This window comes from Astatotilapia calliptera, chromosome 6 (genome assembly GCF_964374335.1).
Source record: "Astatotilapia calliptera chromosome 6, fAstCal68.1, whole genome shotgun sequence".
In the NCBI taxonomy this organism is placed as follows: domain Eukaryota; kingdom Metazoa; phylum Chordata; class Actinopteri; order Cichliformes; family Cichlidae; genus Astatotilapia; species Astatotilapia calliptera.
In genome coordinates, this window is record NC_137427.1 from 10441354 (window position 1) to 10463694 (window position 22341).

The 22341-nt window shown below is 39.7% G+C and overlaps 1 long non-coding RNA gene across 2 annotated transcripts; it reads right to left on the reverse strand.

Moving 5' to 3' along the window:
- Positions 1-5610: 5610 nt before the first annotated feature.
- LOC145429286 (uncharacterized) lies at positions 5611-10740 on the reverse strand. Of its 2 annotated transcripts, XR_013909528.1 has the most exons (5): positions 9548-10740; positions 8678-8734; positions 7101-7165; positions 6282-6535; positions 5611-6186 (listed from the first exon to the last, which is right to left on the reverse strand). It is a non-coding gene; the product is annotated as an uncharacterized LOC145429286 (long non-coding RNA). The 2 variants fall into 2 exon arrangements; XR_013909529.1 differs by lacking the exon at positions 6282-6535 and having other exon boundaries at positions 9548-10739.
- Between the last annotated feature and the right edge of the window lie 11601 nt (positions 10741-22341).

Genomic DNA, 22341 nt, shown 5'->3' on the forward strand with positions numbered 1-22341 from the left:
GGTTTAACAGAGACAGTATTTTAGTTGCCACCACAAGGAGGCACTGTTTCATTGTACGTTCCTAAAACGGAAGAAGAAGAGAAATAGATACGGCACCTATGAGAAAAGTTTTTGCCGTGTGTTGAAGAGGAATAAAGTTCATAAAATATTAAGGACATTTTTGCCTCCGTCATCATTTCCCTTCGAGTTGATCGCTGTCGATGCTGCAATACTCAACAGGTTATGGGCCCAGGGCCGACTCGAAGAAGAGTTTTTTCTCATGAAGATCCGGAGCCACAACGGATAGCGGGCTAACGGCTAAATAGCAACATGGATCAACGAGGAGCAAGCAGGCTGCCTCGACTCATGTTTGACGGAGATGAGACCAGGTATGAACTTTGGGAAACTAAGGTGCTAGGATATTTGCACTTGTTGGGATTAAAAGACACCGTTCTGAAGGAACCGAACGGCGCGGCTGAAGTAGCAGCAGACGGTAAGAAGAACGCCGACGCTTACGCCGAGTTAATCCAATTCTTGGACGATAAAAGCCTCTCACTGATTATGAGAGATGCCCCTGATAATGGGAGAAGAGCATTAGAAATATTGAGGGACTACTACGCTGGAAAGGGGAAGCCCCGAATCATCAACCTGTACACCACGCTATCATCGCTTCAGAAAAAGAGGGAAGAGACTGTCACAGACTATGTCATCAGAGCAGAGGCCGCCATTACAGCACTGCGCAATGCGGGTGAGACTTTAGGTGATGGATTATTGATTGCTATGGTTTTAAAAGGTCTACCTGAAAGTTTTAAGCCATTTGCAATACACGTTACTCACGATAAAGACGATATGACATTTGCTGAGTTCAAAACAAAGCTACGGAGTTTCGAAGACACTGAAAAGTCAAGCGCATCCGAGTGTAGCGACAACGTAATGAAAACAGGAGGAAGAACCGGCCGTGAGCACACGAGATCCAGCGCACAATGCAGATACAAGAGCGATGTGGACATTGTGTGTTTCAAGTGTGGACTAAAAGGCCACCGAGCAAAAGTGTGCAGACGGAGGACGTGGTGCAGTCATTGCAAAAGCAGCACACACAGTGATACCACATGTAGACATAAAGACAAACAAGATGGCGCGCGGAAGGTCGCAGATGAGAGCGGCAACGGATCCAAAGCAGAAACGCCAGATTATGCCTTCAGGATTAAGGGCGTAGACATCAAAGTCCAGCAGTCAGCATACAGCATTGAGGAGAAAGGCCTGTTGGTGGACACTGGGGCTACCTCACACATCATTAACAGCATCGCCAAGTTCAAGAGCTTCGACGACGCGTTCAGACCGGAGTCACACAGCGTAGAACTGGCAGACGGTACCCAGTGCAGAGGCGTCGCCCAACAGAGGGGGGACGCAGAGGTGTTCCTGATTGACAATACAGGCCAGCGACGCAAAGCAACGCTGAAAGATGCGCTGTTTATTCCATCATACCCCCAGAACATATTCTCTGTAAAGTCAGCCACTGCATTAGGAGCAACAGTCACCTTTAAACAAGGGCAGGACACGTTGACCCACAAAGACGGTACTAACTTTAACATTCATGTGTATGGCAAGTTGTACTATTTGCAGACTGAAGTTGAGGGTAATGATAAGTGTAACACCTGTCATGACATACAGGCATGGCACGAGATATTAGGCCATTGCAACTATGAAGATGTAGTAAGATTGCAAGGTGTGGTTAACGGTATGCAGATTAAGGGGAGAACCGATAGACCTGAAAAGGAATGTGAAGTGTGTATCCAGGGAAAGTTTGCACAAACCCGAAACAGAGATCCGGATACAAGAGCAAAGGCTCCTTTACAAATGGTACACACAGATTTAGCAGGTCCGATAGCCACTGAATCTATTGATGGGTACAAATATGTGCAGTCATTCACTGATGATTATTCAAACTCAGTGTTTGTATATTTCCTGAAGACGAAAACTGATACAGTGCAGGCAACAGAGAAATTTCTAGCGGATGTTGCACCATATGGCAACGTAAAATGCATTAGATCAGACAATGGGACAGAGTTCACATGCAGAGATTTCCAAACCCTGTTAAGGAAAAATGGCATTAAGCATGAGACATCAGCCCCGTACTCACCCCATCAAAACGGTACAGCCGAGAGGGGGTGGCGTACTCTTTTCGAGATGGGCAAGTGCATGCTGATTGAGAGTCAGCTACCGAAATGCCTATGGAACTATGCCATTCAAACTGCTGCTGTAACACGGAACAGATGCTTTAGTAAGCGAACAGGGAAAACACCCTACCAAATGCTGACAGGTAAAAAGCCAGACTTGTCAAAAATGCAGAAATTTGGGTCTGTGTGCTATGCATACAAACAGGACAAGGGGAAACTTGATTCAAAATGTGACCAAGGTTTCTTTGTAGGTTATGATAAGAACAGTCCCGCCTACTTAGTTTACCACCCTGAAACTAAGAAAGTTCAGAAACATAGACTTGTTAAGTTTGTGAGCAAAGTAAATGTAGAAAGACAAACACAGACAGATGAGGGAGAACTAAATGATGACTGTAGCAGAGTAAGACAGCCTATGGCTAACAGACCTTCAGAGAAAGGTGACAAGGACAATGAGGTTCCAGAACCTATTGTGACAGACACAAGTCCACAAAGTGGTATACCTGATGAGCGTGAACGAAAAGAGACAAGTGTGACAAGTGATGGATTTGTCAACAAAAGGTATCCTCTTAGGGAGAGAAGAAAACCGGGACATTTAAATGACTTTGTAGCTGCCAACAGTGGCAGCGATGAGATCCACACTACCATAGATTACTGCTACAGGGCAGTGTGTGGTGTCCCAAACACATTTAAGGAAGCCATAGAATCAGCTAACTCAAAGAACTGGATCAAAGCCATGGATGAAGAAATTCACTCGTTACGGGAAAATGACACTTTTACCCTAACCACTTTGCCAAAAGGGAAGAAAACAGTGGGGGGAAAGTGGGTTTATTCCATTAAGAGTGACATTGAGGGAAACGACAGATACAAGGCAAGGTTCGTAGCCAAGGGTTACAGCCAACAGTCGGGGATAGATTATGGAGAGACATTCTCACCAACAGCCAACTTAACCAGCATAAGAGTTTTGCTACAGAAAGCAGCGCAGGAGAACCTGTTACTCCATCAAATGGATGTGAAGACAGCGTATTTACACGCTCCCATTGATTATGAAATCTACATTGATCAGCCAGAAGGTTATGAAGAGGGAGAAGGGCTAGTCTGTAGATTACAAAAATCCTTGTATGGGTTAAAACAATCTGGTCGTAACTGGAATAGGATTTTGCATGAATACCTAACAGCGAACAGTTTCAGGCAAAACCCAGCAGACCACTGTGTTTATACCAAAGAGACTAAACATGGCATGGTGATTATGATCATCTGGGTGGACGACCTGATAATTGCTGCTGGCAATGAAAAGGTAATGAAGGATGCGAAAGAAATGCTTTCAGTCAAATTTAAGATGAAAGACTTGGGCAGACTTAAGCATTTTCTGGGTATTGATTTCACTCAGTCTGATGGATGTGTAACAATGTCACAAGAAACCTATGTCAACAAGATACTGATGAGGTTTAACATGCAGAACTGTAAACCCAGAGGAACTCCCTGTGATCAGAAGTTGTGTTACACAGAAGGTGCTACTAAGATAAGAGATGTGAGGATGTATAGAGAGGCTGTAGGCAGTCTTATATACCTTGCATCAGGTACCCGTCCTGACCTGAGTTTTGTGGTAAGCAAGTTATCGCAACATTTCCATGAGCCTACAGAAGAACAGTGGGGAACTGTGAAACATGTGTTGAGATATCTCAAAGGGTCCAAAGATAAGAAGTTGTGTTTTAGAAGAAACACAGATGAAAATTTGGGTCTAGTGGCCTACAGTGATGCTGACTGGGCAGGTGACACTGCCGACAGACGCAGCACTACTGGTTACTGTGTACGTCTATGTAACAACAGTTCTTTAGTTTCATGGAAGACCAAGAAACAGCCCACTGTGGCGCTCTCTACCTGTGAAGCAGAGTATATGGCTCTGGCTTCCACAATGCAAGAGTGTATATATTTAGAACAGCTTTTGAAAGGTATAGATGACTACAGCTACACTCAAACAATAGTGTACGAGGACAACCAGGGAACAATTGCCCTGGCTAAAAACCCTGTGAGCCGACAGAGGTGCAAACATGTGGACATTAAATATCATTTTGTAAGGTCCATTGTAAATGAAGGAAAAATGTCTCTGTTATATTGCGCCACTGAAGAAATGGTGGCAGATGTTATGACCAAACCTGTTTCTAAGCTAAAACTTGCTAAGTTTGCTAACGTTATGTTTGGTGCTTAAAAGAAAAAAGAGAGAGAGAAAAAAAAAAAGAAGGAAGTGTGGTAGAGATTGTACAACTGTTTATCGTTTATTGTACAACTTTTCTTTGATTCCAGCAACCTGAGTACAAGAGGGGGTGTTAAGATATTCATTGTGTGTACTCATGTTGTACATTGTTTAACTGCATTATGGTTACTGTGGTTTAACAGAGACAGTATTTTAGTTGCCACCACAAGGAGGCACTGTTTCATTGTACGTTCCTAAAACGGAAGAAGAAGAGAAATAGATACGGCACCTATGAGAAAAGTTTTTGCCGTGTGTTGAAGAGGAATAAAGTTCATAAAATATTAAGGACATTTTTGCCTCCGTCATCATTTCCCTTCGAGTTGATCGCTGTCGATGCTGCAATACTCAACACCCTGTTTCTACTTCAATCATGAAACTGATCAATGATCAGCTGATCGGGATTTCTGTCTCGCCCCGTCTCTCTTGTTTGTTTATCGCCCAGAAAGAGGAAACCAGCGGATGTCGCGCTAAACAACAGCAGCACGTTTAAGCTTGATAAGCTGTTGTTAGAATTAATTTGATATTACTTTTGTAGTATCAGCTGATGTTTGCTGGAGCCACAGCCGTAAAGCTGCTGGTCATGTTATCGTTTTGGATATCTGGTGAGGGGGGAACGTGAAGATGAAACCATGAGATGTCCTTAAGTGGTCATCTGATGCAAACTGTATAGAAATCATACATATATACCAACAAGACAGTGTACATCACTGTCAGAACAGCGTTTGTTTTCATTCAAATGCTTTATGATTTTTCCTGTAATACCTGGTGGGCCGGTCTCTACTTCAAATACCTGGGCCAATTTTTTTGTCTCAGTCCAGTCCTGTTCTAGAGAGTCTGTCAGAAGTAAACACGGACGCAGTTTACACTCTGTGAAAGACATGGACAAGCTGAAAACTGTTTTCATCACCTGTAGTAGATGATATCATTGACAGATCAAAAGTATCAGAACAAAAGTGCATGCAAAGGACAAGGCCCTAAAGAAATGCTGAATCACCTTACACTCATAAACAGGCACAATCAATATATCAGCTCAGAAATGTTTCTGAAAGCTGCTGTGGGCCTGCGATATATATGTGAAGGACTGAGAAATTGTCCTATTATTTATTTAATTGCTGTAAGTTCACCCCATGCACCTGGCTGATTATTGCCAAATAAGGCAGGCTCAGAAGCAACATAACATGATATGCAGATGGCATTTTTTTCAATGACAGCCTTATTTATTTCAGAAACACTGTGCAAAATTACAGTCGATCTACAGTAGCATTGAGGGCTAGGTTCAGGGCACATTGAGAAAATTTGCTGCTTTTTGAAAAGAAGATTAGTCCTATATAGAACAAAAATGGGAAAACACTTGCTTACACTACACCGCAACCTCGTCTTATTAAAAGAACAGATGATGTAAAACACTGGTAAACGTGCCCATCTCCCAGGAAACACGTTGCTGGTATCAGCTTCAAAGTGAGGTTGACATTTTTTAAATACAAATATTCAAATCATTCAGTTTAAACATCTGTTGCATTTGTACTGTTATTTTATTACACGTACGCAATTTAAACAATTTCCAATTTAAATTCTGTCTTTATGACATTGTACTTTTTTGAAAACAAAGTCGAGATAACAGCCAGTAATTGAACTTGAGCCATAAAAAACCCGTAAGCTGAAATCATAAATAATAAACAGCTTAAAACAGCGTGACTTTTTTGTTATTATGAGTCAAGAAGGAGCGAAATGAAGACATATTCATGGTTCTTGTGATGAAGGCGGGCATACAAACAGTTGCTGAAAAGATAAAAGGAAAAATTACATGATGAAATAAGCAATTTTGTTCAGATGAAAAGTGTTAACTATGAAGCAGTCACTGAGTATTCTTTCACCTTGAGGTAGAGATATGACTGTTGCAAAGCCTTCTTCACTCACAGAGATTGAAATTTATCATCTTGCTGAAGTTTAAGAATGAATCTGCTCTGCTGGTATTCCATTGTCAAATGACAAATGTATCACTTTCTATTTTTCATATTTCTCGTCCCTGCAGTATTTCCTGAAGCAGTGCATGGCACGTGTTAGAAGTGTTTCTCGGGTATTTGATTTGGCCAGAGCGCACACATCCTTCCTGCAGGCATCTGGTGCTCTGTACAAAGAAGAGCCCCACAATAACTTGCATACTTTCTTATTCTCATGAGTCTTTGGCAGTTCTTCACTGTAGAGCTTATATTTGAGAGACAAAAATATGCGTGACTGAAAGACAGTCTGCACTCAATATTTTAGGGGAAGTTAAAAAATAAAGAGTTGTGTACAAATCTATACATACACCTTTCAAAACATAGTTTGCAATGCACTTTGGCAGATAAGTACGAAGGAGAACAATCAGAAGGTAAATTCAAACAAAAAGCCAAATATTAAAGCCAAAGAACACAAGATAAGGGAAAGTTGAGACAGCGTTTTTAAAAAAGAAAAAGGAATGTACAAAACAAAGCACAAATTGGTAAATAAGAAATACTGAAAAGAATAGAAGCGATAATAACAGTACAGTAAGAATAAACAAGAGGACAAAAGCAATAAATGCTCTGCATCACATAAAAAAAAATGATTTCAGAAGTGATTTTGGAAGGAATTCACTGATTCTGAGAGCCTTATCTCCTCTGGAGTCAAGCCTGAGGATTTAAGGGTGGTGGTCAACAGTTTTTGCTATTTACCTTGAAGCCAGATCCAAGCATTCCTTGAAGGTGATTAGCAGAATCTCAAAATCAAAGACATGGAGCTGGTGGAAAGAGATCAGGAATGTGGTGATCAGAATCAGAATCAGAATCAGAATGGGTTTATTGCCAGATGTTGAGGTTTACAACATTAGGAAATTGCTGCAGTGCTTCAGTGCAGACAATAAGAATTAAAGTGCTATGTAGAAAGAAAGATATGTGCATGAGATATACATGAGATATATACATGAGAATAAGAATTATGAGTGCTACGTAGAAAGATATATACATGAGTGCAGGTGGTGATCAGTGCCAAACATGAAATGATGCAGTGACACAGCGTAGGGTCATGTGTTAGTGGCGGGGACAGTCATGTGGTTATTGTTCATGTGTCCAACAGCAGAGGGGAAGAAACTGTTCTTGTGGCGAGAGGTTCTGGTGCGAATGGACCGGAGCCTCCTGCCTGAGGGGAGCAGGTCAAACAGACTGTGTCCAGGGTGAGAAGGGTCAGCTGAGATCCGGGCTGCACGCCGCAGTGTCCTGGAGGTGTACAGGTCCTGCAGAGATGGGAGTCTGCAGCCAATCACCTTCTCAGCAGAGCGCACAACACGCTGCAGTCTCTGTTTGTCCCTGATAGTGGCTCCAGCGTACCACACGGTGATGGAGGAGGTGAGGATGGACTCGATGATTGCAGTGTAGAACTGCATCATCGTCCGTGTTGGCAGGTTGAATTTCTTCAGCTGCCTCAGGAAGTACATCCTCTGCTGGGCTTTCTTGATGACGGAGGTGATGGTGGGCTCCCACTTCAGGTCCTGGGTGATGGTGGTACCCAGGAAGCGGAATGAGTCCACAGAGTTGATGGGGGTGTCAGTCAGGATGATGGGGGGGAGTGGGGCTGTGTGCTTCCTGAAGTCCACAATAATCTCCACTGTCTTCTGGGCATTCAGCACCAGGTTGTTGTGGCTGCACCAAGACACCAGACGTTCAACCTCCCTCCTGTAGGCAGACTCGTCCCCGTCCGAGATGAGCCCAATGACGGTGGTGTCATCTGCGGTGTTCACCTGCAACACCCGCCCCCTCACCCCACACAAAAGAGGATTTCACACCACCTCCTCCGACCACAACTCTTCATATTCATGAAGCAGATGTGAGGAAGCAGTTTAGGAGTCTGAATGCTCGGAAAGCTCCCGGCCCAGACGGTGTGTCTCCTGCCACCCTCAGACACTGTGCAAACGAGCTGGCCCCAGATGTGATGCTGACTTCTAAACCTGAGTAGTGACTTTTCAGAGTATGTACGACCCAAAAAGGTGCAAAAAGTTGGGACTCAGTGTAAAATGATGTGCAGATTTTCTAAACTCATATTTTATCCAGTTGATGAAATTTGTGATCTATATGCAGACCAGTTCAGCATCCAGACTTCTCTGCTACTAAACCAGGTGTAGCATTTTTTATCTGAAATATGAAAGGCCTTCTCTGAAAAAGGACATAATCTGCTTATGAGCATATGCTGCTTTGATCCTGTATATACTTTTGATCATTAATGATCCATTTCTATAGGGACTAATGCACCCTCATACCATCTGAGATGTAGGCCTTTGAATTCGGTCCGTTGAACAAGGCAGAGGATCCCTCTCCTGTTTAGGAAAAGCAACATCCAGAAAGAATTTCAAATTTTGATTTGACTGCCCACAGAACAGTTTTCCACATTGTCTCAGTCCAATAATCTTTGGCCAAGAGAAGATGGCAGACTTCCTGGGTCATGTTCACATATGGCTTCTTTTTATATTTGAGGATGGCACAGTGAACTGAGTTTACAGACAGTTATTTTTGGGAGTGTCCCCGAGCCCGTGGATTGATTTGTATGACAGAATCGTGCCCGTGTCTTCCCTTGTAAGGCAGAGAACATTCTTCTGAAGTCATTCCACAATGATGTGTATAGACACAATTAATTTGCAGGTTGACAAACCTCTGCCCATCTTTACCTCTGATAAACTCTGCCTCTCTAAGATGGTCTTTTTATATCGAACCATGATACTGACCTGTTGCTTATTAACCAAATTAGATGCGAAACGTTCCTTGAGCTGTTTCTTTCTGGCACCACTTACATTTCCAGTCTTTGGTTGCACGCATCCCAACTTTTGAGACGTCTTTCTGCCATCAAATTCAAAATGAGTTGTTTTTCATGAAATAGTAAAATGTCTGACTCATATCCTCACAGTGCACATGTTGTACATGTGCATTGAAAATAAAGAGCTATTCTATTCTAAAAACATTACAAAGAAGTTGGTAATAAAAGCTTGCATTTAAAACAAATATTTTCACAATATCCAAAAATTTTAGATCAGAATTTTAAACCAGTTTGTGTCCTGTGGAGTTGAACATTTAACCTTAGAAGAACTGTTATTTCTTATTTTTTGCTGACAGATGTTTAAAAGTGCTTTAGATACCTCCTCGTCAGAGAATCATTTTTATCTTGAGGCCATGGCTATAGGCTGTTGATCCCCAGGCATAGCTCAAGCTAGGCTTTGCTGGAACGAGAGCAATATAAAAAAAAAAAAAGCTTTTCAGACAATTTTGAAACAAAGAGAAACAAGAGTACAGGGCTAGAACACAAAGAACAAGTCTTTCAATGTCAAATTCAACTTGATGAAATATGTTTGCAGTTAAAGTCTCAGAGGGATTCACGGCTTTCTTGAAAATAGTATTTCAAAGCAACAAGGAAACCCCCCACCTGAAATTTCTGATCCACCAAGGCACTTCCTGGGAAAAAATAAAACAAACAAAATAAAGATTTTTTATAATGTTTTAGTTAATGAACATAAGAAACAAACACAAAATAAAAATACAAAAAGAATAAAACCCAGAGATTGGTATTATGTTGAAGCTGATAAACCTTGGTTAAATGTAATAAGTTAAGCGGTTCTGCATATCTTATTACACATTTACCAGCCACTTTGTTAGGTACATGTGTTTAACTTGTTAACCACAGTATCTAATCACCCAGTCATCTCACAGCAGCTCAGTGCATTTATGCATGACCTGCTGAGGTTCAAAGTAAGCATCAGAATGGGGAAAAAAGGGATTTAAGTGAGGTTTAACGTGGCATGGTTGCCGGTGCCAGACGGACTGGTCTGAGCATTTCAGAAACTGCTGATCTACTGGGATTTTCCAGCACAACCAACTTGAGGGATTTACAGAGAAAGGTCTGATAAACACAAAATATCCAGGTCTTGTTGATGCCAGAGGTCAGAGGAGAAAAGCCAGACTGCTTTAAGCTCATAGGAACTCAACAGTAATGTAATGGTTTTGATGTATACGTAATGAAGATTCGGTTTCTTACTGTAGTTTGTTGCCATTACTTTAGAACATCTGAGTTTCTTTTTTATTGATTTAATGTGAGTTAATTATAGAAGAGTGTATTGAACATCATTGGCTGGTGTGCTTGTTGACTTTTGATATCCCTGAAAAATTTAGGATCTACTCTATTTCATATTATTATCTCTCTCCAAATATCTTTTTGTAGCTAATAGTTTTTCTGGATTTTATCCTTGGCAGCAGACAAAACAAAGACAGTGTTTTCCTGTATTTATTAGATATGAATATCTCCAAATTATCTGGCAGTTTCTTAGTTTCTCCCTTTTATACAATAGAAAATTAAGCATTGTTTTCCTGTAAACTTGTACACATCTACAAATAGAGATTTCAGTTATTTTCTAGAAAACTAGAACTAGTGTTATCTAGTGTTGCCAGCTTGATCTGATGTCAAGACAGAAAATGAATGCAATAAATTATTACAGTTTCTAATGAGTGAGACATAGATATATGTGGCATTTTAAAAAATGAATAAATAACACACTGCAAAAAGCCAATTAGTTTTTCAAACATTTCCACAAAAGTGATGCCATGCTGAAGCTAAAGGAAAACAGAAAATCCTCAGTGGCTGCCAAATTCCTAATTAGCCATCAAGAAACTCTGTACAAAATATAATGCCAATATTCATTGTCTATTTTAATCCTTGGACCCACATAGTTGGTCTTGATCTGCCCTCTCTGTTGACTATATTGGCTCAAGGAGACAGCCCGCAGAAGCAGATGGTCCAAATGTATCAAATGAAGTATTTTGTGTTTGTCTGGCCCAGACTGGTCCAGTCTGGGCTGTGTGAAGGTAAAATAAGCTTGGCTCCTGTTTAGTTATGGGGAGGGTCCTCCAGCCTGGCCAGGAAAACAGCACTTACTGAGGCCTCTGTCTGTGTTTTTGTAGGTCTGCAGGAAGAGAGGGGAAGTAGGGAGTTACAGAAGGAGAGAGTGAGAGAGGTCTGGAGATGGTGATGGAGATGGAAGCACATAACAGTGAAAAACAGAAGAGCCCAAAGTAGAGGAAGCTGACAAAAAAGATAGAAGAAAGTGATAGAAAAGTACAGGCAGTATGAAGACAAAATTTCATATAAGACGTGAAACCCCCCCCTAAAAAACAAGTAAAAGTTGCTTGTCTTCTTTGTCTTCTAAGCGATATAGATGGAAAATAGCATGTTCATTACATGTAATATAAATACATGTATGACTTGATTTGAGAAGGAGTGACTTTTAATATGTATTTCATTCTACATATTAAATGGTTTATTTACTTTTATTCCTAACAAAGTTACCAAAATTCCACCTGAAAACTAATAATTAGTCAATAATTAATGGAGACATGATGATACACCTGACAGAAAAAGGCAAAAAACAAAAGTTGCTTAAAAGTTTTTCAGTTTTTATCCAATCCTGCTGTATCAATAAATTATTTTTTCAAATGAGCAACACGACACCATTATCTATTCTACTTTTTTATATATATAGCAGGCACATGTAATAGAAAGTAAACAATATTTTAGGTCAAACCCCTAAAACTCTTTGGATTACTGTAATTACAAGGCAATATCTCTTTAATGTTTTGAGGGAAAGAAACATTCACTCAAGAATAAAAAAATATATATTGTGGTGAAAGATACTTTGATCTTATATCTTTCCAATTTTTTTGTAAGTTAATGACAATCCACTTGGACTTAATGATGAACTAAATAGGGTCTAGTGGTCAAAGGTGAGCGCGACCGCACAATTCAGCTGTAATTTAGGAACTCATGTTAAAACTAACTTTGTGAAAAATGCAGAATAAATCATAATATTTTATTTTACACTTTATAGGTTCAAAGGTCAGGTCTGGATAGACATGACCTTTAATAAATACATCTGATAAAAATCCAAGCCAATCAAATTTAGGATTGACCAAGAGCCAACTGCTGCTTTGCATCAGCAACAGGAATTTTACATTGTCCCACCACCTGATGCACAATAACTAGAAAGCAAATCAGTACAACGCCTAGTGCAGCTGTACTGCTGAAACCTAACAGGGGAATATGACTCCTGAAAGAAATCTGTTTTGTGTAGCCAAAGGTTTAATCTAAAAGCTGTGTGGAAACAGCAAACTATAAAACTCTCACCAATAAAACTCATCTATATATAAATAATCCAATAAAACCTACAAACTCTTCTGCTGACAATGTATTGCCACTCCTCCAACCAACGGCCGCGGCAGGCTAAACATGAGGACACAGATGACGCGCAACAATAAACGCATAAAATACACTTCTGCACCATTTGCTCCTTTTATTCCACATGCAACTGTCCAATATACAAATCAGCGCCTGGGATTAACTATTAAACAAATGCACAGACTGCACAAACAAATAACTGCAACTCAAAAAGAACTGTACTAATTACTATGCCAAATTACAACTTAGCCTAAGGCATCAATTAGTGCATAAATATACAAAAACCAACAAGTTACAGTCAAAATACATCAAACTCATTCAAGCTGCGCTCAACAGAAGGTTTTGCCTCATGCTCACCCAACCTTTCTGCTCATCAACATCAGGTGCCGTGAACAGGTGAGTGCAACCACATTTGTCATCTACCACACCCATGAGACACGCCCCACACCCGTGCACCAATACAGTGAGTCCATTTAAATCAACCCACATAGTCAAAAAAGGAGCAACTCATATGGCTCCTACAATAGTCATCTTAATTAATAAATCAGTTTTCTCAGCTGGAACAAATCCTGGACACCTGGAGGTAATTAATAGCTTTTTACTTGATCCATAATTTTGAAATCTTTTTATTTGGGAAATTTTAATATATTCAGCAGAATACAGAATATGTTTGTTGCATCATAATAATTTGCTCGGCATACTATATTAATAGTTTTTTGTTGTAACAAAATTACTGTTTTAGTATTTGTTTAATACACATTTCCCCATACTTCAGCATCACTATGAGTGAGCAGTACTGTATATAAAGAGAATCCCGATTTACAAGTTCCTTAGCTTTATGCAAGGATGTAATTGTCTTAGAGATTTCTGCTGTGATGAGGAAATCATTACGATCTGTGGTGCAGAGTGTGCATGACTTCTATGAGTGAGGAAACAGTAGTAGAGAAACTAAGTCGACAGCATGTTAGCAGACTATTAGATGGCAGAGAGGCAGAATAAAGTGGCAGCAAAAGCTTTAAAGTCTGCGTACGCAGGGCTGAGGCGTTCCCACTTGACATTGATGAGCTCCACCCCACCAACCAGCAACTTGGAGCACGTGCAGAGGAAAAGCTGAGTTACAGCCCAGGGGTTCGTAAAAGACATTTATCTGAGGTGCCAGTCAGAATTGTAAGTCGCCAAACCATGTGGGCGGAAATAGTCAGCAATTTCAGTACATATTAACAAAAAATGTTCTTTGAGCAATGAACTGATGGAAAAAACAATCTTCCAGGACTTTTATACCCTCAAACATTCTTCCAGGACATTTTTGTTTTGTTTTCACAAAGCAAAAATAATGAACACATAGAAAAATGAATTCATTCAGCTTGTAATAATGGTATTATTATTATAGGTATTATTGTGTACCAAGGTCAAATAACAGGCAGTAGTGCTCTCTGATAGACTTTATTGCCACAGGAAAGTGCCTTACCTTCAATCTTAAACTACAAGGCCACTTTGGACCCAATCAAAACAGTGAACACGCACCACTCCAGTCCAGCATTGACAAACAAGACTTAAATAAATACTCACTTGGCAAGAACTCAGAGAGGTTGTAGTGAAACACAGGGCATCCAATAATCTAAAGGAGCATGTTTTAATGTCATACTGAATATATAGTTTAATTGTGGGAAATTGTTGAATGAATTTCACTGCTCCTGTATTTAAAGGACACAAAATGATAGATGCCCAAGGTCAAAAAGGAAATCTGTTCAGTCTGATCAAGGGAAAAGAAAAGTCCATTATATCACAATTTCTTTGGTCTTACTTTTTTCTTATTTATTTATTTTTTTGAAGAATCATTGAACCTGAAGGACAAGGAAAGTGAGAGAACAGAAAGAAGCACGAGACACTGTCTCCTTCACCACAGTAATTATCACCCAGCTCTGACTCTCCCTGTACAGTTCTCCACAGTGTGGTGTGCTTTAATGAGGACACACTTCTTTGTTCTGTCAAGGAATCAGCTGCTTCCTCCTCGCGTCCCTGGTTTTGCTATCCAATGAACTAATTGTGTAGTGTGTAGGCAGCACGGTGGCACGGTGGTTAGCACTGTTGCCGCACAGCAAGAAGGTCCTGAGTTCAATTCCAACATCAGGCCGGGGTCTTTCTGTGTGGAGTTTGCATGTTCTCCCCGTGTTTGCGTGGGTTCCCTCCGGGTACTCCGGCTTCCTCCCACCGTCCAAAGACATGCAGCTTGTGGGGATAGGTTAATTGGATAACCCAAATTGTCACTAGGTGTGAATGTGCGAATGAAAGTGAGTGCGAATGGTTGTCTGTCCCTGTGTGTTGGCCCTGCGACAGACTGGCGACCTGTCCAGGGTGTACCCTGCCTCTCGCCCTATGACAGCTGGGATAGGCTCCAGCGCCCCCCGCGACCCTGAAAAAGGATAAGCGGAAGCGAATGGATGGATGGATGGATGAACTAATTGTCAGTTCTCTTTGCCTAAGGGCTAAGGAAACTTGGTGGTGGGCTGCCAATACTTAAATGTCAGCACGTGTGCCAGTGAGCAGCTGTAGCTCAGGTGGCTGAATATGTTTGACTTGAATTATATGGTTGCTGGTTCAATGCTGAAATTCTCCTGTTTCAAGGGTGCGTTTAAAGCCCGTTGAACTCCAGGAATGTAAAGATGTGAAATTAAATGGTAATAGTACCAGCTGATTATGTATTTTTATTCTTGTTTTGCACAAACATACCCAGCTTAATGGGTCACATGATTTCAAAATGTCTATAATTTGATATATAATGCAACTTTAGATGAAGCATATATAAAACAAGCAAATTAAAAAGACTCAGTGGTTCATATTTCATCTTTCTTGCATTTCAAGGCTTTATAGGTAGAACTGGTTTATTATAACCATCTGAACCCACGTGCTTATAATGAGGCGATCTGTATGGATCTGACATGTTGTGAAAGACTTTTTGCTGGCAGTGTTTGGGTCCAACTACTTGGTCACCCAATCCTGATTTAAACCATGTAAGTATAGTTTTTCCTGTACCATCTACACTTCGATTAGCTGCCGATTAACCAGACTCTAAATAAAAGATAATGTTGCTAAATATGTTATACAGTAACTTTAAGCTGACAACTAATTTCCACTGCCCCCAAGTGGTCAGAAAAAGACTGAGTTCAAGAAGCATTTTGGGAAATACTTACAGTAATATAAATAAATTGAATTGAATATGAGAAATATATATAATATAACACATATGGAAATATAGACTGGACCTCAAATATAGATAATTTTGAGGTCCAGGCTCTGAGGAGGCCAATCCATGACTAATAGTAATCTGTTCTGTGTTTTTCTATCCAGGTATGCATTTACTTCATTGGCAGTGTATTTGGGATTATTGTCTTAGTAAAAAAAATGAAGTCTTGGCAAAAAGATCCTTTCCAGATGGTTCTGTATGTTGGATCAAAATCTGATGGTGCTTTTCTGTGTTTATAATTCCATCAAACTTCCCTCCGTTTGCCTTCATTAGGAATGGCTTCTTTGTGGGTGTGATCACCCGTGTGTACACCTGTGAGCATGGACGCGCTTGTTTTTTTTTTTTTAAAGGTTCCTACCTCAAAGCACACTGTGTTCTGTTGATCTTATGTGCTGCACAATAATGTTTAATATTTAGTATTTACTGTCATATTCCCATATATCATTGTGATGTTGTTTATTCTATTACTCTTGTTCTCTTCTGCTTGTTTTCTTTTTTCTTTCTCAACAGGTGATCCAGGTGATCGATAGATGCATTTTTTTTCCTGCTCATTCTGTTGGTTTTTGTCTTTTGCCCTTCTCCCCCGTCCCTCTTCTCAGCTGTTTCTCTTTCCCTCTTTCTTTCTCCCCTTCTTTCCCCCAGTCAAGTCTGTCCCGTATTCAGCAAGTGAAAATAAAATAAACAATAAAAGGTGAATCAAATGGACCATTACGGCAAGGCTGGGATGGTCAATTTGGTAAAGTAAATCCGTTGGGCATCTTTCTTTGCCTTTAGACAATAATTCTGATGGCAAAAGAGCCAAACGGGACAGGCAAAAAAAAAAAAAGAAAAAAAAGAAAAAGGAATGGCTTCTTTACTTTCCGGCTCTTTGAAATGTTGCTGCAAAATGTTGAGGAAAAGCACTGAGTTTTTTAAATGGACTAACAATGAGGTGGAGTTGTTGCTGCGAGTAACACAAAAGTACAAAGTTGCAAAAGCGAGTGAGAGTTAAAGAATTTGAAGAAAAGCTATCTGGAGCATGTACAGACTGATATTAATATTTAATAGGGCTGTCAAAATTGAGAGCAAACAAAACAACTGCTGCATCACATGACTAAAATGCATCATTGTTTTCGAAAGTCTCCGTTTTCGCTGTCAACACTGCGACGCGAAAGCACCATCTTCAAATGTATTCGTTTTCGAGAGCGTTTTCGAAACGCTGCGTTTTTCTTCGAGGAAAACGCCGTCTCAGTGTGGACGGGAGGCCAAAATGGAGAGAAAACGATGCGTTTTTGTTTGAAAATACATTAGTGTGGACATAGCCTAAGACTGGGGAAACCTGCAGTCAGCTGAGACTGAAGAAGTCATTTGGATGAGTGAGTTTCTCCCACTGAAAACGCTACGTCCAGATGAACAGAATCAAACTTTTGGGGATTTACTTACCTGGATGATTGAGCATGCATCAAGACGAAATGGAAAATTAAAACTACTCAGTGGTACATCAGACAGTATTAAAGGTTATTAACAGACACAGGTCACACCTGTACAAAATAGATTTTCCTCGGATTAGAAAAGATGAGATTTAAGATTTTCTGGAGCAGGCTGACTGACCATAATAGTTTGAAAGCTTCACTAATGAATCTAGCTGCATGTGTAATTTGGTCATCCACAGCTTTTTCTCCCTGTTCCTCTCCTTAGAAATGACTTATTGACAGTCACACTCCCACTGAGACCAATTCTGATGATACTTTGGTGAACAGCAGTTGGATTAACTGAAGGGTCAGATGCATGTCTGTGCATGTCTGTTTGTTAACGATATAACTTTCAGATCTGCCATAAATTCAGGAGCTTGGAAAGAAAGCTTCACTGGCCACTGTGCTGAGATATGCCAAGTTTTAGGATAAAAGCTCTTTAAGAATAACCTTGTCCATCCAAAAATACAGTTTTATGCCTGTCAAGCTGTGTTATGTTTGGCACTTCTGTTTCAATTCAACAAAAGAAATGGGAACAAATTTTATGTTTTTGTGACAGGTTGCTGGTAACAAAGTGCCTAAAGATACCACTTAAAATTGGCCCATTGTTTTCGGTTTTGTGTAGTAATAACACTGGTTCATCCCTTGTGTACCTCTTTTATGCTTGAATGATTCACTGGTTAGTGTTAAGTGGTTTAACAAATAATGAAGCATTCCTCTGAACAACTGGACTGAAAATGAGTGAAAAAGCAGCCAATATGTAAAGAAAAACTTTGACAGCCTGAAAAATGTTTGCTTAAGACCACATTTTGCAAGAGAGCCTGGCTTAGAAGCAAAATATGGTCGTAAGGTGTGGCTCAATGCTTTTGCACAGTACTGTGTGTAGGGAAACCTGAAAAACCAAGGAGACCTTGTAGTGTGTTACTGAACGATAAGTTAAAAATATAGCACATGATCATCACACTGAAAAGGATTAATTTTCCTGATGAGCCTTATCACTGATGGTAAACATGACGACCAAACCGCTTCATGTGTGAAGACAAATCTTTAAGTGAGGTGTTATCAGATGGAAGAAGGGCTGCATGACATTTTTGTGTATTCAGGCTTATCTAAACGGTAAAGGATTTTTATTACATGTCTGGCTGACTACAAGTTTATTTGCAAACTAGAAACTATTTTGTAGTTTTTTTCAGTCATTTTAAGAATAATTTATTTGTGACATTTTGCCATCAAGAATAAATTATTCTTATTAACCAGCACAGTGGAGACATACAGGTAATTACATATCAAAAAGTGGGCTGTCATCAAACCAGGGATATTGCATATCAAAACACCCAGTCTAATGTGTTCTGGCCCTTTTATCACATTACACCTGCTCCTGGAAAAAAGCAAGCGTGATATGGCAGACAGGCGAGAGTTGGATGAACCATTCATGAGTGTGAGAGAAGTTAGTTAAAATCAAGAGAAAAAGAGGCTACTGGTCTGTGTCACAGTGAACAATATGGCTGCTTAAAAATACATGAGAAATAAATAAATAAAATAAGCCTGTGGATTACACAATATTTTGGTTTCAGGGACTCCAGTTGCTTTTCTTTCCAAGCTCCTTGGAGTAATATGACCTGGATGACTGAGACCTACACAGATGTTTCAAGGACTCAAAAATATTTCTTACAACTGCTAGTTTTTTGAGTCTGTTCTACAGTGTCCATTGTAAGGCTCATGGACAAACTGGCACCCTTACAGCATTTCTACTTAAAGTAAACACAAAAATATTGCAGCAATAAGTGCTCGGACTATAGCTTGAACATGCTCTCTGTATTTTTGTTGATATAATAATGTGCTGCAGTCTGTCCTACTACACAATAAAACTCTGAATGTCCCTGTTTGAGACCTTGAGAGTTTTTCTGTGTGGCTGCATGAGACTGTGGAGTCCTTTGAGAATGCTTTGTGGTTCATGGCCAAAGAAATAAAGCACACAAACAATTATTTATTTCTTTTTCTATATTTAGACTCCTTCAGCTTCTGAAACATGGCTGCAAGTCTTCCGAGTATCCATTGGGTAGAAATGAGTTGCAGTTTCAAAAGATGCCTTTAACATGTTACAAGAAAAATGTGCAAAAAGAACACTGCAACAGCAACACTGTTGCTGTCTGGTTGCACCCAAGGCACTTCAAAGCCCTTTTTGAAGATGAGTGTGGTGTGAGCTTTGTAAGATGGCTCACCAGAAAGATTTCCAAAGGAGCCATGCAACCGTTTCCTGGACACTTCTTCAAATGACAGTAGAAATTATAGCATCTAGATACATTGTAACTGCTATATTGTCACAGATCGTAACTCTAAAGTTCATAGTAATTTGTATGAGTCAGTGAATTATTATCACTTCATTAATTGTGTAACATTATAAAGAACTGTAATGTAGAAGATGTTAGAGCTGCCTCTGTATAAATAAACTGAAAAAGCTTTGTCATTCTGTTTTGTCTGTGTATCTGTAAATGTCAGTCACCTGAAAATGATTTAACACACAAGCTGTTACTCTCTTTCTCCCTGAACAAACCCAAACAAGGCCAGCCATACATACCACAAGCTTTATATGTCTGACTGACTGATAATGTTTGTCTGTGGCTTCCGGTACTCTCTAACTCTGTTACCTCTTTTTCTATGTATTCTTTCCTTCTCTGCAGGGAACATAAGGAGCTTCTTATCCCCAACTACCTCATAAAGATTTTGTAACAGTTTTTAGTTAATAAATGTATCTAGGGAAAGAGGGGAGAATATCTGTCCATCTCCACAACAATCCCCCGGAGTGAAGCTTTCACACAGCCCGAGGGCTGACCTTACCAGCCTGTCAAAGGACATTAAGGTCTTATGGGCAACATGCATGTGAGAGGGATAAAATAAAACTGAGAATCTGCACAGAGAAAAAGACAATGCCAACAAAGCAAGCAGCTTTATACTGACCTATAAAAGATGCCAGAGTTCAAACATGTTGATGATGTGAATCCAGCTTCTTTTTCATAATAAATTTAAAATACCTCCAAACAGATTTATGAAAATTCTGATGTAAAATTGTACTTTGAATTTTTTTTATTTTTTTTTTTGGCTGTGGTGGCATATTTGAGCTGAAGAGATTTATGAACAGGTCTGCGGGCAGGAAATAATTCATATTAGCTGTGAGTCCCATTTTTTTCCTACACAAAACCTTGAAATGTTTTAAAAATCTCATTGAAGGGTAAGAACTTTTTCAGCTCGCTGAAAGGACTAGCAAGATCTAATCCATCAAATCACAACTTGTCACTTTTACTCTTACCTTTGTGCTGAATAATATACATCATATATATTAATCAATGAGCTAATGTTTTGATAGCTGGACTGCATGTGCTTTAGACAGAGGCTAGGTTTCCATTATTTATGTTTAATTAAGATGAACTTGACAGCTGACTGTAACTTCATGTTTAAAATACAGTACTGTGCAAAGTCTTGAGCTGCTCCTCAGTTCTTATATTTCGTTTCCAATGAGCCAGACTTTCTTGTAATTTTCTTAAAGTGGTTTCTGGAGGTCTTCTAAAGTTTTTTGTTGGACATTACCTGCTTTTTTACTCATTTTCAGTCCAGTTTTTATACCCAACCATTTTCAGAAGAATGCTTTGTTTTTTGTTTTTTGTTGAAGTCACATCGCAGTGACTGATCAGCCATCTAAATATAAATAAAGGCACCAAACGCAAGGGATGAACCAGTGTTGTATCTACACATAGCAGACAACTTAGCAAAATAATAATTCTAAATTGCATCTTTCGGGACTTTGTTGCCAGCAGCTTGTCCCCAAAATAGAAAAACTGTTCCTATTTCTGAAAATGCTTCAAAATGCTGAAAGCTTCACATGATGAACAGTGTGTACCTAAAAATTCTGAGGAAACTGGTCAATTGATGACAAACGAAGAGGTGACAAACCTAAAACTATCTGTTGCAGATGACAGGTATGTAATGTCATTAAAATCTGAAAAGAAAAAAAAATCCAACTTAACAATGGACCCGAGAGATGCATCTGACCCTTCAGTTAATCCAACTGCTGTTCACCAAAGCATCATCAGAAATGGTCTCAGTGGGAATGTGACTGTCAATAAGTCATTTCTAAGGAGAGGAACAGGGAGAAAAAGCTGTGGATGACCAAATTATACAAGACCTGCACTGAAAATCAGTGACAACAGGTCCAAACATGACATTTTTGTTCCAGATTGTCATCAGTATCTCTCCAAAAGTTGATTCCGTTCATCTGGACGTAGCGTTTTGTGGGAGAAACGTTTCGTCACTAATCCAAGTGAGAATTTGAATAATTAGGATTAAGGAACTGACCTCCCAGCCCATTGTTCATTCAGTGGGCTGGTTTCAGTCATTATGCAAATGTACTGTTTATAAGATTGGGGAAACCTGCAGTCAGCTGAGACTGAAGAAGTCACTTGGATGAGTGACAAAACGTTTCTCCCACAAAACGCTACGTCCAGATGAACTGAATCAACTTTTGGAGATTTACTTAGCTGGATGATTACATGGAGAAACCTTTAATACAAGTGCGCTCATCCACCCAGGTGTTCACTGGTGTTCACTGTTCATAGACACAAACCACACCTTTCTTGGCTGCTACCTCAAAGCACATTGTGCTGCACAACAACACTCAATATTTAGTATTTACTGTTATTTACACTTAGCTAGATTAATGCGATGGTGTTGTGCTTATTATGCTGCTCTCTTTTTTTCCTTGTTTTCTCTTTTTTTTCTCTCAACAGGTGATCCGGGAGATCTTTTTGCTTTTTAAGTGTCTTTTCTCACTGTCCCTCTTCCCTGTTTTTCTTTTCCTTCCTCTCTTTTCCCTTTCCTATCTCCTAGCCATGTCTGTCCCTTTTGCAACAACTGAAAATAAAATAAAATAAATAATAACAACAATGGTCAATCAAATAGACCAATACCGCAAGGTCGTGACGATCCACTTGTTAAAGTAAATCCGTTGGATATCTTTGTTGG